This window comes from Panthera pardus, unplaced genomic scaffold, assembly GCF_024362965.1.
Source record: "Panthera pardus isolate Hobbes unplaced genomic scaffold, ASM2436296v1 HiC_scaffold_27, whole genome shotgun sequence".
Taxonomy (NCBI): domain Eukaryota; kingdom Metazoa; phylum Chordata; class Mammalia; order Carnivora; family Felidae; genus Panthera; species Panthera pardus.
The window spans coordinates 79397926-79415347 of record NW_026526843.1 but is presented as its reverse complement, the minus strand read 5'-3'; the positions used below and the strand labels follow the sequence as shown (position 1 = coordinate 79415347).

At 39.7% G+C, this 17422-nt stretch overlaps 1 protein-coding gene across 1 annotated transcript in view; it reads right to left on the bottom strand.

The window, feature by feature from the left end:
* The window catches only part of HUWE1 (HECT, UBA and WWE domain containing E3 ubiquitin protein ligase 1), a 165063-nt gene extending 150220 nt beyond the window's left edge, over positions 1-14843 (bottom strand). Inside the window, exons 1-2 of the mRNA XM_019438418.2 lie at positions 14651-14843; positions 11141-11280 (exon numbers count right to left, since the gene is read on the bottom strand). The gene's annotated coding sequence lies outside the window, so the exon portion shown is untranslated. The remainder of the gene's footprint in view (positions 1-11140; positions 11281-14650) is intronic.
* Between the last annotated feature and the right edge of the window lie 2579 nt (positions 14844-17422).

Here is a 17422-nt window from a genome sequence, read left to right as displayed (position 1 = left end):
ACTCATTTCCAATGTTCTTTAATTAAGCCAAATAATGTGAACAATCTGCTGCTTTAAAACATTTATGTCTCTAACACGAAAGATGTTTGCTGAAAATGAATGAACAATATGCAAAGGTACTCTAATTCCCTGCCACCAACTAACTTTGTGACCTTAGGATAATCTGGGCCTCAAACATATAAAATGAAAATACAGTGATTACAATCTCTTAAAGCACTATTTCAAGTTCAAGACAAATGTTAAATATTAAACATGAACAATTTGAATTATTCTCAAAAACTAAAGACCAAAAAGTAACCAAGCCAGTTTTCTACTTGGCACAAGTTCCAACTTTTATGTTTTAACAAACTACACTTTCCCAAATAATTCAGTTTTAAGCTGAACATATATATTCAAAAACCAAATAGTCTTTCCCAAGATAAAATAGGAACTACCCGTTAACCATTTGGACAAAAATAGAAGCACACACCTACTTCACATTATTACTTAAACACAAAAAGCTAAACTGTAAATGTATTAGAAGATAATGCATGTAAATATTCTTTTAATCTTGGCAAAAAATTTATTTCTAATATACAAAGAACTCCCAAAACACAGTAAGATAATCTGATTGAAAGTAAAAGGGCACAAACTTGGGGCACCTGGGTGGCTCAGTTGGTTAAGCATCTGACTCTTGATTTCCGCTCAGGTCATGATCTCATGGTTCATGGGATGGAGCTCCGTATTAGGCTCTTTGCTGACAGCGTGGAGCCTGCTTGGGATTCTCTCTCCCTTTCTCTGCCCTCCCCCCCCCCCACTTGTACTCTTGCTCTCTCTCAAAATACATAAAACATTAAAATAAGATAAAAAGGGCACAAACTTGCAATTTACAGAGGATGTAACATTTGCTCATCCTAATCCTTACAAAAATTCTAACCAAAGCAAGAAGGTGCTATTTCTCATTTATCAGACTGGTTAAAATTAAAAATAAAAAGATCAACAGTATCTTGTTTTGGCAGATATATGTGGAGAAAAGGGCACTGAAAGACACTGCTGCTCAGAATGGTAATTCAGTATAGCCTTTCTAGAGGTCATTTTGGTAGTACTGATCAAAAATTTAAATGGTACCACTCTGACCCAGAATGAATTCTACTTCTAAGGCTCAACAGTAGGGAGTGATTAAATTATACTAGATCCATGCTTTGAAATTCAACGCAACCATTAAAAAGAATGGAGTTGAGCTGTATGTTTTGACATAAAAATACACATAGCACATAGATAAGCACAGTATGTAGATGCTAAAAGGTATAAAAGAATATACACAAATTGTCAGAAGATTTTTGAAATGTGGTATGAATAAAACAAGACTATCATTTGGGGAAGGACAGGGACACTAATTTTTAAATAAAATACTTTGTTTGAATCTTTTAACAGTCAACACGTTACTTTTATAATTTAAAACGTTTGAAAAGGAAAAAAATATGAGCTTAGAAAACATTAATTTGAAAGTTTTACAAATAGGAAATCCAGCCCTATCTACAGGCTTATGGCATCCATAAATACGCATGGGAACACATAGCCAAATTGAATTGTCCCATGAAAGAGCTCAAAATTGATCCCCATGTTGAAAAGTAGCCACCATAGTCAAAAGGACAAAGAAACTGAGCTTTCTTTGCTTTTTCTCATTTACCTTTCTACTTCCCTAAAATTTCCCGATTATGAGGGGTAACTTTCTTATAGGAAGGGGCCACTTATTCTGCACTTCTATGGATGATATCTGCTGGCATATTTAGAAACTGATTCAGTTCAGTTTCAAGAAAAGATAGAGCACAGTGAAAATAGGTTCACCTGGGTTCGACACCCAACTCCACCACTAATCAGCAACATTTGTTATCTTGGACAAATCACTTCCCCTAACCTGAGCCTAAAAAATAAGGAGTCTGATGAGGCGCCAGTCAGTTAAGCATCCTACTCTTGGTTTTGGCTCAGATCATGATCTCACAGTTTCGTGAGTTCAAGCCCTGCATCAGGCTGTGTGCTGACAATGCAGAGAGAGCCTGCTTGGGATTCTCTGTTTCCCTCTCTCTCTGCCCCTCCCCCACTTGTGCTGTCTCTCTCTCTCTCAATATTAAATAAACTTTAAAAAAATGAGTTTGATATGGATAATATCAAATACAGGCTCTTTCTCAGCTCTTCTGTTAGACCTGGAGAAGACTACCATTTAAAAAAATTTTTTTAATGTTTTATTTATTTTTGAGACAGAGCATAAGCAGAACAGAGATCAATATATTAAGTGGGAACAACAAATTTCAAAACACCATTTCTATATTGGTTTGGGGAACACCTAAAAAAAAAAAGACAATTTGGGGACAACCAAGGAAATGTAAATATGGACAGGATACTAGATAATATTAACAAAAAGAGCGAACTTCCTAGGTGTGATAAATGGCATTGTAGGTCCTGATTAAGACATGCCTGCCAAAGGATTTAAGGATGAAATGTCACTCTAACTTCATATGCTTCAGAAAAATTAAATGCCCATGTGTACATATAAATCAAATATGGCAAATTTTAACAACTGTTGGTGATATAGATGCTCATTGTGCTATTCTTTCAACATTTTTATGTCTGAAAATTTTCACAATAAAAAGTCGGAGGGAAGGTTATGAATTACATTTTTGAAAAGAATAAATTTTTGAAAAAAAGTGTGCTTATGCTACTCAAACATAAAGAAAAGCATTGGAAGAATGTATTACATACCAACATACTAATAGTATTCATCTGAATGGCAAGAAATTTCTGTGCTTATCTGTATTATTTCAATACTAAGCCATGTATACTCCTATAATCATGGGGAACATTACTTAAAGTCAGGAAAGCATTTTCAAACAAGAATTACAATAAAATGAACAAATGACTAAATAACATCCCTTTTTAGGGATGTTTTAACAAGTATGCAAACAATATTACATAAGTAATAGTGTGAACATCACATAGTTTTTAAATTTCTACTTGCATGAGTAATTTATACCATTCTCACAATATAATAATTCAAGCAATTCGTGGTAAAGATAGCAGTAGGGAGGGGAATGCTGGGTGAAAGTTCTTAAATATTTCCCCTTATATCAAACCTCCCCATTAAAAGATCTAAGGTAAAAATAAATGTTAAAGATGATCAGCTCAGGAGAGGGGGGTAGGGAAAGGGTTTCTTGTTATATTATTCTCTGTATTCTTCAGTATATTTTGAATTTCTCAGAAAAAGAAATGCAATAATTACAGAAAAAGCTAAAGTTCGCCTTGGCCACTCCTTCCAAATAATCAGTTTACCCTAGTTTTTAAAAAATATATAAATAGCGCCATACAGTACATGCTATCTTACAACTTGCCAAAATTATCTCCGTATAAATAGCTGTATTAATTTATACCACTTGTGGCAGTATTCTAAGACCATACTCTTACCTGTATTTTTGCCATGACCTGGTAGTATCTATTTTTTGCCAATCTAATGGTTAAAAAGTATCTCATTTTAGTTTGCAATTCTGGTATGAGTATCTTTTCTTGTTACCAGACAGTTTTAGTTCCTATTCTGGGTAAAGTCTGTCCCTAATTTTCTGCTCCTCTTACTTTTAAACTGTTACTCTTATCATTAAGATGGGAACACACCAAACAAAATGTTAATGATGACTGAATATTTTCGTGGGAGTAGGAATCTTTTCCTAAAATAACACATTTCCTAGTTTTTCCGAAATCAATTCAGTAACAGAAAGTAGAAAATGATACAGTGAATGAAAAAGATCCTTTTAGATGCAAGTACAGTAAAACCTTGGATTTCGAGTAACTTTTTCTGTGAGTGTTCTGCAAGACGAGCACACCTTTCCAATAAATTTTAACTTAATAACAAGCGATGTCTTACAATGTAAGTGACACCAAATGTCACATGATCCCAAGTGAGTCAATGGTTCTAGAAATTCGCTTTGATATACGAGTGCTTTGGATTACAAGCATGTTTCCAGAACGAATTATGCTCGCAAACCAACGTTTTACTTAGTACTTTCAGGATACTTATTATAGGAGCACACAACACCCTAGAGGAGCTCATAAAATCCAGCTTAAGGAAATAAACACACCTAAAGCACAAGGCTTGTGAACAAATGAAATAATGGTTGTGGCTACTGATTCATTTGGGATACATTTAACTAACTTCATTTTTGTACAGCATTTCTTTGAGTTCATGATGTACTTTTCACAAATCTTGTTTAACACGAATAAATTTTTTTGTGACATTTTCTGATGCCCTCCCATAAACTGCTATAGCACATTTTGTTCACTCCTCCTCATTGTCATGATCATTTTGACTGTGATTTACAAGTCTCTCTCCCCTGGTACACCATGCTGCCCTCCCTCCTCCGGTTGCCTGTCTCTATATTCCCAGTATCTAGCATTATTGGGTATGTCCTCAAATATTTGTTGAGTGACTGAGATATCATCACCCTCATTTAAAGGATGAGGAAACTGTTTCAGTGATGAAGTAATTTGCCCCAAGTAACATAGCTATTAAGTATTTATTTTACATAAATTACTATGGCCTTACCTTTGTAGTATACTGTACAATTTAAACATTTGAAATAATACATCATCTCACTTTAATGCTCATAGCAACTTATGAAGTAGGCTTTTTGATTACCATTTCATAATTGAGAATGAAACCTGAGGCACACTCCAATCCTAAACCGCACAGCGGTCTCTATACATACTTTATAGATCACTAATTGGGTATAGGAGCCAATACCCAATACCTCTAAAAATAGATACCTTTATGCAGCAAACATCTTAGGGAATGATGGGGGGGGGGGGAGGGGAGGGGAGGGGGGGAGGAGGGAGAGAGAAGAAGACAGTCAAAGCAATAGGATGGAGACTGGAAACCAGTTATAGGTCCACCTGAAGACTATAAACTGGTATCACAGTGTTAATCACATGTGCCATTTTGAAATCCAAAAGTTTTTCTTGGTATTACCCAGTATTCATAGAAGACAACTGCAGGCTTTCTCACATATCAGCAGTCTCAAAGGCTGGGGATAAAGAGCTAAGGAGAGCTTTAAAAAATAATAGGTTATATCATGCATGGACAAAGCAGGGAAAAAATGTTAACATAAAGGAAAAGGCTAAGGACCTTTAAACATCATCCCAGTCCTTAAATGAACTAAGTTTCTTCAGTGAAGAGAACAACTACCATTCATTTTATGTCCCTAGATCCTTGTACTTAAAAACACTCAGTAAATGCTTACTGAACTAAAAAGAGGTTAAGACATGAAGAAAAAACATACATTAATTTAAAAAACAATGGCTTCCAATTTACTGAACACTTACTATATGCCATGTGCTGTACTTCAGAGAATATATAAAATGTTAAAAGGGATAATATTTACCTCTTTTCTAATCTGCTGTGTATGGTGCTACTGAAGTATGTTAACAGTGGTGATACTGATGACCATTACGAAGACTCATTATGGGTTACTAAGGTTACAGCAGAATCATGAACAGAACAAAGTTGAGCCACAGGGGGCTGTGTAGATATAGGGAGATAAAGGCAACCAATGTATTATTACACATCACCACAGAACTGGATAAGACCCTTCAGAGGGTATGAATGTGATCCCTAATGCGTGGCAAAGTGAAAAAACTACTCTGGTTAACACCCAGTTATCACTGGCCAGAGTCAGCCCAAAAATGACCAAAGAACAACCCTTTCCTCCCCACCACTGATGATCCCAACACAGACCTGAAGGGTCCAGACAGGCTTTGCTAACTGGCCATCACTTCACCACCGTGACTGCCCATCTCTGAGCTGTTGGAGGGGTTAAGTGAAATAGTATGTTAAAGAAATAACCATCTACTGACCACATAGAGTGTACTACTAACAACTTACATTTTCCCATTTAAGCCCAATAACCCCAAAAATAATGTATTTTCCCTTGATGAGGCAACAGATACGTTAGCGTGTCCAACATGATAAACTAATACATGGCCAGAAAAAAATTTTTTTTAATTCATCATTAATCCTATCCTTCTCCTACAAACTGTATCACTGAGTAACCTTATAAAATTATTCCACTTAATATATGAAAACAAAATGACAGAGTTAGAACATCAGCATTTTGACATTCCCAATGACTAATGTTCAGAAATTGCTGTTAATATAAAAAAAACAACAACACAAGACATCATTACAACTTAATGAATGCTGTGAACACACCACCAATATTCTTGCCAAAGGGAATGAACCTAAATTTATAAAATCCTCTGGATCCACTGTCAATTTGCATGAAATATAGAGGACAGAGGAATATGTAAGAACTGTACTGAGTAGGCAATAAGCAAAATCCAGTCTGTGGGAAACTCCACAGGTCAAATGGCCTGAGTTCTTCAACAGATATAGCATAAGGAAAAGAAAGAAAGGGAAGTTACAAGTATTTAAAATACATCAAGTTTTAAATAAATGGACAAAGCAAATTAACTGTCCAGGGATATACACTTGGATAATAAAGACAGAACAGAATGCAAGTGATTACTATAAACTCAGAACAGTAGATACTTTCCAGAGAGATACTTTCTGAATTCTGTGGTTGGGATGGGCAGGTGGATGGACTTTAACAGGGTAACAGGCAAGGTTCTATTTCTTGAGTTATGGTTACAAAAGTGTTTGCCTTAAAATAATTTATTAAACTATAAATTTGTTTTGGGGTGGTTTTTCCTATTTGTATATTATTAGTTACAATAAAAGAAAAACACTTTAATCACATTAATGCTGCTTACATATGATATGATTCTATTTCTATGATATGCCTAGACTAGGCAAATCATAGAAACATAAAATAATGAGTGGTGGTACTGGGTTTCCTCTAGGGATGAAACTGTTTTAAACTTGGTGCGTAGTGGCTCTACAACCATGAAAACACTGAAGACCACCGTACGCTTTAAATGGGCAAGTTGTATGGTATGGGAATTATGTCTCAACAAAACTGTTTTAAAAAAAAGTCTAAGACACTCCAGTTAAGCCAAGACACACTTTTAAAATAAAGACTGGGATAGAGCCCAAAAATTTCCATTTCTGACAAGTTCCCAGATGCTGCTGCTGTTGCACACATTTTGAATGACCACATTTTGAGAACCACTGCAACAGAGGATTTTAAAAACGCTTCCAGCTCAAAGCAGTACTAAACAGCACTGGAAAGTAAAGTGTTTTACTCAGGGACTGAGAAATCAGTCCAGAAAAAAGTTAACACTATGCCAAGCATTGTTCTATTCCCTTGATTCCATGACCATTAAACATCAGCAACTCCTGGGAACTTGCTGGAAATGCAAAGTCTCAGGCCCCTCCCAGACCTACAGGATCAGAACGTCTGGAGTTGGAGCCCAGCCATCTACTTCAGCAAGTCCTCTAGGTGATTCTGATGTTCCCTGAAGTTTCAAAGCTACTATTCTAAGCATTTTAAATGCATTAACTCAGCTAAACTTTTCCAAAACCTTATGAAATAGGTAACATTATCAGCATTTTACAGATTAAGAACTGTGGCACAGAGGTTAAACAATTTGCACAAAGGGCGCCTGGGTGGCTCAGTCAGTTGGGCGTCCCGACTTCGGCTCAGGTCAGGATCTCGCAGTCCGTGAGTTCGAGCCCCGCATGGGGCTCTGTGTTGACAGCTCAGAGCCTGGAGCCTGTTTCAGATTCTGTGTCTCCCTCTCTCTCTGACCTTCTCCCATTCATGCTCTGTCTCTCTCTCTGTCTCAAAAATGAATAAATGTTAAAAAAAATAAAAAAAAATAATTTGCACAAGATGACAACTAGTAAAAAATGGAGCCAGAACTTGAACCCAGGGAGTCTGGCTCCAAAGTCCATGTTTTTAACCACTATGCTGAAAGATCTTTCCACCTATAAGAACTCAATTGGCAGAACGCAATAATAAAGAATTAGCGGATAAAAAAATGCAAAGACCAGGAGAAATACACTTCACTATAAAGACAGGCGAATAAGGGGGCGCCTGGGTGGCTCAGTCGGTTGAGCGCCGACTTCGGCTCAGGTCACGATCTCGCGGTCCGTGAGTTCAAGCCCCGCATCGGGCCCTTGTGCTGACAGCTCAGAGCCCGGAGCCTGTTTCAGATTCTGTGTCTCCCTCTCTCTGACCCTCCCCCATTCATGCTCTGTCTCTGTCTGTCTCAAAAATGAATAAAAACGTTAAAAAAAAAAAATTTAAAGACAGGCGAATAAGAAAATCATCAGGCAAATAATGTTATCATTAAAAAAGCAATCTTCCAAAAGCATTCCAGAACATAAGCAGCCACCAAATGTTAATATATCCCAGTATTTCCAAAGCAATTATCTCTGATATCTAATTATAAGGACTTAAAATCTGGGTTATGCTAAAGATGGTACATAAATTCACGGCAGTATGTTCACATTTACCAATCTTTAAAATCTAAATGATTATACTAAAAGATCATTCCAGAATAATTTGAACCTCCCTACTCCTTGTCCCTTTTAGTCACTATACAATCAGAATCTAGGGTTTGAAAAAGAACTTTCACACTTCTCGAGTCCAACGCGCAACCCAGACTGAATCTATGTATAATACCAATTTCCATTCAATATTCATAAGAAGCTAAAAGAAATTCCAACTTTTGTAAAATCACATTCTGGGATCAATCCATGTCACCACTGTAATTTTTAAAGCCAAACAACTAAAAACTTTTTAAGGGCACTATAATGTGAAAATGCTCAGTATTAACAGTCCAAATGAAACCCAGAGTTGTTTTACTCATAGAGAGCCACTCTTTCACTACTTGAAAACATTTCTATAACCAGAAGACCAAGCTGATCAACAAGTACATCAAGTTTTAGGAACTCAACCCCTATGACACATCAAATGAGAAGGCTTCCAAAGAATCTTCAGAGCTGAATTATCCCTGACATTAACATATAAACATCTAGTAACCAGTCATTGAGGAAACAAGTTGGAGAACAATACAGCAAACACCCAGAGCCCAAGTACTTTGACTATCAACCTTATAGATGGTGAGATCATTGTAAAGCAGCTTAATATGGTTACAGCTACACGTGAGATTTTAACAACTTAATCCAACTGCAGGAAAGGTAACATGGAACATGAAGGGCAAACATTTTCAAAGCAACCAAGTTTGGCATTTTAATACTCAACCCATGGTTGAAAACACGCAACAAAAGAGAAAAAACCAACAGCACTTCCATTAAAGACTTGTAGCTGTTAAGAACTCTGGAAACAATTCAAACACTGCAATGCCTACTGTGTAAAGTTCTGTTCCAAAAATCTACAGTTATCCCAGTTTCAAAACTCTGGATTAGAAGGTTTAAGTGACCTTGTTCAAACTTCCTAGTAACTACAGAAAACTCAAGACAGGAGTAAATACCTAACCACTACATCCAACATGCTCAAAATTTTTTTGCCGAATAAATGGACTTCGCTGTAATTCCTAAGAAATTACCTCTTTACGTGGTCACTTTTCAACTAGTGATCTGACTTCTCCATTAATGAACGAAGAACTGAAAAGCCTGAACTCATGATCCATAGCACTGGTGATTCAAAATCATATTTCATCTAAGTACCTCAAAAACTTTCATTCATGACCTCTATCCTCTCTGCCTCTACAACTTGGAATGACTCTCATTTCAAAAGTAGGCACAAGTGGCCTTGTTCTGCCCACATTTGTGCTTAAGTCAAAGGCTGGCTGGAGCCTTTATGTGCCAACTTCCATTCCCAGGTTTGACCATGGAAGGGACATACAGCAGATCCCAAGATAACCAATTCTGCACAAGGAAAGAAATGAACAGTTTAAACGACTTTATGCTGTAGAACATTATTTCCAAAAGAAATAAAATGAAAAATAACAACAGAAAAACCATGGTTGTATATTAATAGCTGAAAATCAAGAGGAAAGTGAAAGTTCTCAAAAATTGTTTAGTATTGCCATTTCAAAAACTTTATTCTAGCCAGAAGAACTCACCACTAAGTCTTAATAGCTTAGAAGTTATGAGTCAGAGCAGCTGAGATACCAATATCAAAAGAATAAAAAGCAACATTTTAAGATAGTATAAAAATAACTAAACCACCTAGGAAATTGAAACCATGAAAAATCCCAAAGGCACAGTTAGGTCATTATCTAGAAAACATTAGCTTCTTCCATAAGGAGGCCTACTTTTCATGTGGAGCAGCAAGCAGGGCCAAGACATGGAACTGAGATCAGGTATCAATTAAATCAGACTCTACCACAGTAAGGGGAATCCATGACTAGTTATTTTGGGATAGTGCCTAGGCCAGCAGTATCAACTCCAACTGGGATACAGGAGATTACTGCCATTGTCCCATTATAATGGGGGTCCTCCAAGGTCTTTAACTTAGTAAGAATGAGCTAGATACCACTGCTGGGATGTAATCACCAAATGTGAGGGAAACTGCAGAACAATATCTTCAACACATAAATCAGAAAAAGAGAGAGGGAACCTGCAGATTAAAACAGATTTAAGAAATAAACATCAATCCACCTTTGTGACAAATGGGCTTTCTTTGGACCCTAATACAAACTAAAATTTGAACATTAGTTTCATATTTGATATCTTCAAAAATCATTGTTAATGTTTTGAGTTGTGATAATGGTTTTGAGATTATGTTTAAAGAGCCCTTTTCTTTTAGAGATACAAATATTTTACAAATAAAAATATGACAGCAGGGGTTTATTTCAAAATAATGGCTGGGGATAGCAGGTAGAAGTACAGATGAAGAACCGCTACAAGCTGGCAACTGTTAAGCTGGTTATGGGTACACAGGGGGATTATTACACTATCCAGTTTCTGTATGTTTGATATTTTTCATAACTCTTTGAGAAAGAACTGATTAGACATAATATCTTGTAATTTTATTTTCTGAATGGTGCTTCGGGTGATTTAAAAATCGTGTGCACACAGAATTCATTTAAACAATAATATGATACGCAACCAATGCCACATCAGATCCAAATAATGAAAAAAACCAAAGTAGCTCAATTACAGAATGGAAATACATACACTCCCCACCACCACCTCCATTCCGGGAAGTAAAATACAAATATTACCCAAAGATCTACAAAAACTAACCTAAAATCACAGCCAATCATACTCATCCTGGTGGGAAATCCCAACACTTCTACAGCCTCCTGAACCTTCCTGACCAAGTTGGTCTTGGTCTGCTGGTTCCTCTGGAGTGCTAACCCACTCAGATCAGACTACTGGAGGACCTACAAAAAAAAAAAAAAAAAAAAAAAAAGGGGGGGGGTGGGGAGAGAGAGATACACATTTATTAGGGTGTGGGGGAGTTAACCATTACATAAATGTTCAAACATACTCAATTATTATTTAAGTAATAGCCCTCACATATCAATTTGCATTTTTAAGGACCTGCTTTAGACAGTAATAAGAATTCAAAACCAAAAGCCAAACCAATTCTTCCATTCTGACATTCAGACAACACCCCCTGAAAACTGAACTCAGTCCTCAACCCAAACGAAATTACAGGAGACAGTAATTACTTTATAGAAAATTTTATACACTCACTGTAAACTGATAATAAGGCAATGTTAAATTTATTATTTTTTTGTGTGAAAAGAACCACACACTACTTTACAACTTCACACATCTTTTTGGGCATACTGGGAGACAACTGATAAACACCTGGGAAACTCAGGTTGAACTGTGCCACTGAACCTTTTACACAAAGCTTTTAACTGGTATTGCCACTCCTTCCTCACTTCTCTGAGATCTACCTAGAATAAATTAAACCTTTTAGGTCACACCTAGATTATCATTCCCAGATTTATTCTAGTTCTGAACAAGAATCAAATTGAGGTTTAGTTAATTTCTGATTCATTACTTGACCCACTGTAAAAAAACACCAAGGCAATATCACAAAACAGAAAGTGATCTCCTGTCCTCCAATGAATAGGGGGAAAACTCTATTACCTCCAAAGCACTTTAAACTGAACATAGCAAACCCGAAAGCTCAAAACTAGTGCCCACGTAGTTAATTACCAGATGGTTACCTATGGTATCGTTAATCCTAGGTAAGCTTTTCACCTCATCATATTCCTATTTCAAACCTAATCACCTGGCCAAGGTAACAGATAAAGGTGTTGAGTTTAATATTGGTCTAATCAAAATATTAACAGTAGGTAAAACTACCTTCAAATTGAATACGTTCACTTCTATTTAATAAGAATGTTGGAAAATATACCATGGTAAAATACAAGGAGTAGTATATTAAAAAACTAGCAGTAACTCACTATGGGAAAGTATCCTGGTATTCCAAACAACTTTCCTAAATTCTCTCAGATAGGAATTGCCTTGTGCAGGTAAAGCCAAATAGCAGATCCCCACACTAATCTGAGGAACCAAAGAAAGGAGGTGGGAGAAAAGCAGTATGAACACTTGAAAACTAACTGGCAGAAGTTCCCTTGCTTACTGTGTAAAGCATGGTAACAAATTTCATCTTTGGGCGAACAGGACAGACTCTCTTTGAAGCAGTGGAAGGGAGTAGGCAAGGGATGAGGCATCCCTTCTAAAAGGCAAACACCTGGATGTGGTTCTTGACAGGAATCTCACGGCCAGTGGTCATTTCAAGATAGTGATTTTGCACTAAAATTCCTAGACTAGTAGGTTAACACAGGTGGGAATTCCAATCAAACATCATGAACCAAAGGAGATAAAATAGTGTGATCCAAAAGGAGGGAAAAACTACAAAAACGATAGGACAAGCCTAGAAATATACTAAAAACTTAGAGGAATAAAAATCTCTTCTTTCTCAGGTCATAAAACTACCCTATGACACAGATACATCTTCCAATCTATTCTTACACCAATAAAAACTAACTACAATTTATTGTGTGTCTACCATAAGCCAGACACTTTACAAACTAATTCTAGCACCTATAAAGCGCTACTATCCCTATTACACAGATGAAAAAACTGAGAATCTGAAAAGTCATATGCCCAAGGTCACAAACTCCCATGTGAATCCAAAGCACACAGTTATTTCCACCATACCAGTGCCTCCCTTGACTGGAGAATGTTGGTGTCTCCTCAATCTATGCAAGGCTAAGGGAGCCTAAGAGAAAACAATGGTGAATATGTAATCTATAAAGAAAACAAATGACAGGGAATTGTCTACAATAATGGTGGAATGGGGGAAAGGCAGAGAAAAAAGTAGAACAGGGAAATGATTGAGGGTCAGAGGATAATCAAAGCTATTTTATTTTCTAGCACATGGAGGAGGGGAAAATGTAGTGGAGCCTGACAGGAGGGTATCTTCTCTCTAAGGGATGTTAAGTCCTGAAAAAAGAACACGGGGAGAGGTATAAAAGAATTGAGAAGCATGTTAGGAGGTGGTCAGAAGCAAAGATAGAGGTCCACAGACCAAGAGGACTCAGGAACTCAGAGGAAGGCAGGGAAAAGGGGCAGTTCCCAAGCTTGCAAAGGACTGCAGGGGATAGAGAAGGACAAAAAGTTGGTTTATTGGAGGATTATCCTCCACAGCTTTTCCTTTAGGGTTCTGGCGGGGGGCCGGGGGTGTCGGGGAATGTAATGAGGAAGGAAAGGCTAACAGCCCCAAGAACAGATGATCTGCAATCATCCAACCACCAATCCATTCATTGTTCCATCTAAGAGTTAAAAGTGGTCGAGGAGCCTGCAAAGTTGCAGAAATCAGTGTCGTGTACTCGAATTGGGGTCATACAAATCTGAAGACCTGAGGAAACGGAAGGCTACTGTATAGTTCCATACACAAAGATGGAGTAAATGCAAGAAAGGGGAAAGGCTCTCTCAACGCTTGCGTCAAGAGGACCAATGGAAGAGGGAGACAGGACAGGTTAGAGAACTTGGCTAAGCTTTTCCTTAATAGGGCTGGGGTGGGGGTGACAGGGAAAAGCTCCTCTTAAATACAATCCTCAAATATCCATGTGGATGAGGACAGAATTAGGGGAAAAGGAGGAGTACGTCAGAGACACCAAAACTAGACCCCTAAATCTTAGTTCAAACACCAAGGCAGTTGGGGAAGTAGAACCCACCTCAACTCAAGAAAAACCAGGGGATTCATCTGGGCCGCTGAAGGGGCGGAGAACAGAGGCAGGCCCGAAAAAAGGTAGTGGAAAGGGAACCAGCCGTCGTAGGTTGGTCCCCTTCCCCCCACCGCTCAATCTAACCCCCAACCCCAGTCCCTAACTAACTCCAGGTCTCCCGCCCCCCACCCTTCCCAACCCGCCCACTGCAGTGGCGACAACCGATTGGTGGGGCAAAGGCGGGCCCACACGCGACTGAGGCCCGGGAAATGGTGTCGCCTCAACCGAACAGAGACGGCGTGGTTTTCGCCTCAGGTTTGGCTTACCGGCACCTCACTGTTTCCCCAACCTTCACCTCCTTAACGTCGGGTGCCTGAGAAGCGTCATAAACGCGGACAGCCAACACTTCAGTCTCGGGTCCTGGCCGGACAGACATCATCTCCCGCCGCCATCTTAACAGCAAGCGGACCGACCCTAGTCACTACCCCCCCCCCCAAGCTACCTCCGCCACCGCCAACGGATCCCACGAGGACGTAACCCCGCTCGCGCGAGAACTCACCGGATAAGAACAGCACGAGCCGAAGACGCTACCGCCGCCTCCGCGGCTGCTGCAGTCCGTACACTAACCGCGGCCGCCTCCGCGCAATCCCGCGAGAACCTCCTACCGGACGGGAAAAGCCTGAGCCCAGCCCTTCCCAGACCCCTCCTCCCACCAAAGCCGAAGCCTTTACGGCTCCGCTCTCACCCTACGCGAAGCGAAAAGCAAATGACGCACAACCTCACTAAGCACCGAGGGGCGGAGCCAATCTGCCGCTGCCGCCGGCTCCCGCATGCGCCGAGAGAACTATCGCGATATTACGTTTTAGTTTCTGCGAGACCTTCGAATTCACCGCAGGATGCCGCCCGCGCCTCGCCTTTAGGAAACACGAGATCTCGCGAGACCTAATGCACGCTCCTAAAAAGGAAAGAGGCGGAGCTTCATGAAAATGACTGGGAGTTTTTCGGGGGGAAGGGAGGAACCTCCCGTCCTGCAGGGATCTCGCCTACCACGAGGTTTCCGACCCACTGCGGAGCTGGCTGCCAAACCTCGCGATGACACAGCTCAGCGCCAAATCTCGGCCATGTCCTGAAAACTGCCTCCGCCCCCGATCTAAGGTGTCTATAGCCTAGTGCTTGAGGAAAATTTATAAAGTCAACCTGTTTATTCTCACGTTCCCGGACAGAGCTGTACCAATTAACCAAACTGCGTTCTGGAAGAGGAGCAACGGGTCTCCCGTTGTTACCTGCCTCCAGTAGTCACATATTATCCTGGACTAACACATGAAAGACGTTCAGTCTCACAATAAGCTCACAAATGCAAATGAAAACAATGACATAACATTTTTTGCCCATTAGATCGGGGAACAAATTTTAAGACCTAATAACCACACTCCTTCCATCGCCGCACTGCAGGCTAACCTGAATCCATCTTAATGTAACGAAAGGCTCATATCGTTAGTTCTAGCTCTAAAGCCACTAATTTTTAACTCCTGACGCTTTACCTTGGCATAACCAAAAGATCCAATAAAGTGGTTTTCTCCAAACAAAGGAGTCTGCCCTCAAAGGAAAATTCAAGCGGCGGATGGGGGGTGCGTGCTTGCAGTTTTTAATATGGCAGTTTTTCCACGTCTAGCCAACAATGTTTCTCCAATAAATCTTGGATCCAATCTGGCTCGATTTGTGGGCTTTTCTATTCTAATGCATTGTTCTGTCCATTCTAATTTAAATACTGTTCCTTTAGAGTACATTTTAATAGCTGGTAGTACAAATACCCCCATCTTTACTTATCTTTTAAAATATTTTCTCGGTTTTTCTTAGCCATCTTTTTTTCTGGATGAACTTTAGAATCATATTAAGTTCCAAAAACTTGGCATATTTATTGAAATTCCATCAATTGTATAACTCAACATAGGAAAAATTGGCATCACTACAAAATTGAGCCTTCCTACCGAGAAGCATGGTATCCCTTCTCCATGTATGCAAACGTTCTTTTATTATATACCTCAATAAAGTTTTGTAGTTTACTTCTAGGTATTTTTTTCGTTTCTCTTGCTACTGCGAATGGGGTTTTTAATATTAAATTTTCGAAATGCTTATTGCTTATAGATATTTTATATCTGCCTACTTACTTTTGTAATCGGGCGAATAAAAAATATGTTCAATTTTACTGGTAATCAGGGAAATGCAAATGAAAACAATGACATACCATTTTTTGCGCTTCAAATTGGCCCAAATTACAAAGATTGATAATAATTCATGTTGGCACAACTGTGGAAAAATGGGCAATATTGCACAACATTGGAAGAGTGTAAATCAGTATAGCCTTTTGGTAAGGCAATTTGGACAAATCTATCAAAATTCAAAATGCATATACACTGAGTAGCGATTACTCTTCTAAGAATTTCTCCTACGGAAATACTCATACATGTGCATGAAACGTATATATACAAACCCATTCATTATAGCATTGCTTGTAATAGCCCCCTTCCCCCCTCCAAAGGGAAACCAGCTAATGTACACCAATCGGGAAATGGTTAAATAAACTGTAGTACAATCATACAATGCAGCTGTTTATAAATGAGATTAAAATTTAGAGTCCCTGATATATGAAGATCTACAAGATATATTAAGTTTTTAAAAAGCAATTAGCCGAAACGAATGTTTTTGCGTGTGTGTAGTACCATTTAGATACCAAAACATACATATACAACGCCTAGTAGTTACCCGCGAAGCCTGCCTATCGGCCCCTCACCTTCCCCCTCCTCTGAGGCCGCCTTCCGAGAACCCGTGAGATAAACGCTGAAGGCCTGGCCTCTACTCTCTCTCTAGGGCCACTTGGCCACAGCTAATGCCGGTACCTCGCATCCCCACTGTCAGCCGCTCTCCCGCTGCGCTGCCTGCCGCTGCCCCGCTGCCCCAGAAGATGCGGCTAGCTTTGGGCTGGCGCCTGCCAAGGCCTGGGGGAGGGGAGAGGAGGCGGGGTTGAGGGAGAGCTGGGGCAGGCCGCCGGGCCCCTTCACCAGCCTCCCCTGCTGGCTCCCCAAGGCCGCCACCTCCGCGACTCTGCGCAGGGTCCCGTGGGAACAACCCACCGCGAGGAGCCGAGGACGGCCTCGCGAGCAAAGTCCGCCCCCCCAACCCGGGGAAAAGACGCTTACCTCAGTGGCAGTAGCTCCGCGGGGCCCGCGAGAGCGTGCCCGGTCCGCGGCCCTGCTTCGGCCCTGCTCCCTTCGCTCGCCCTCCGCGGAAAACCTACCCCTCTGGCTCTCCTCACACCCGATCTGAGGCTCCA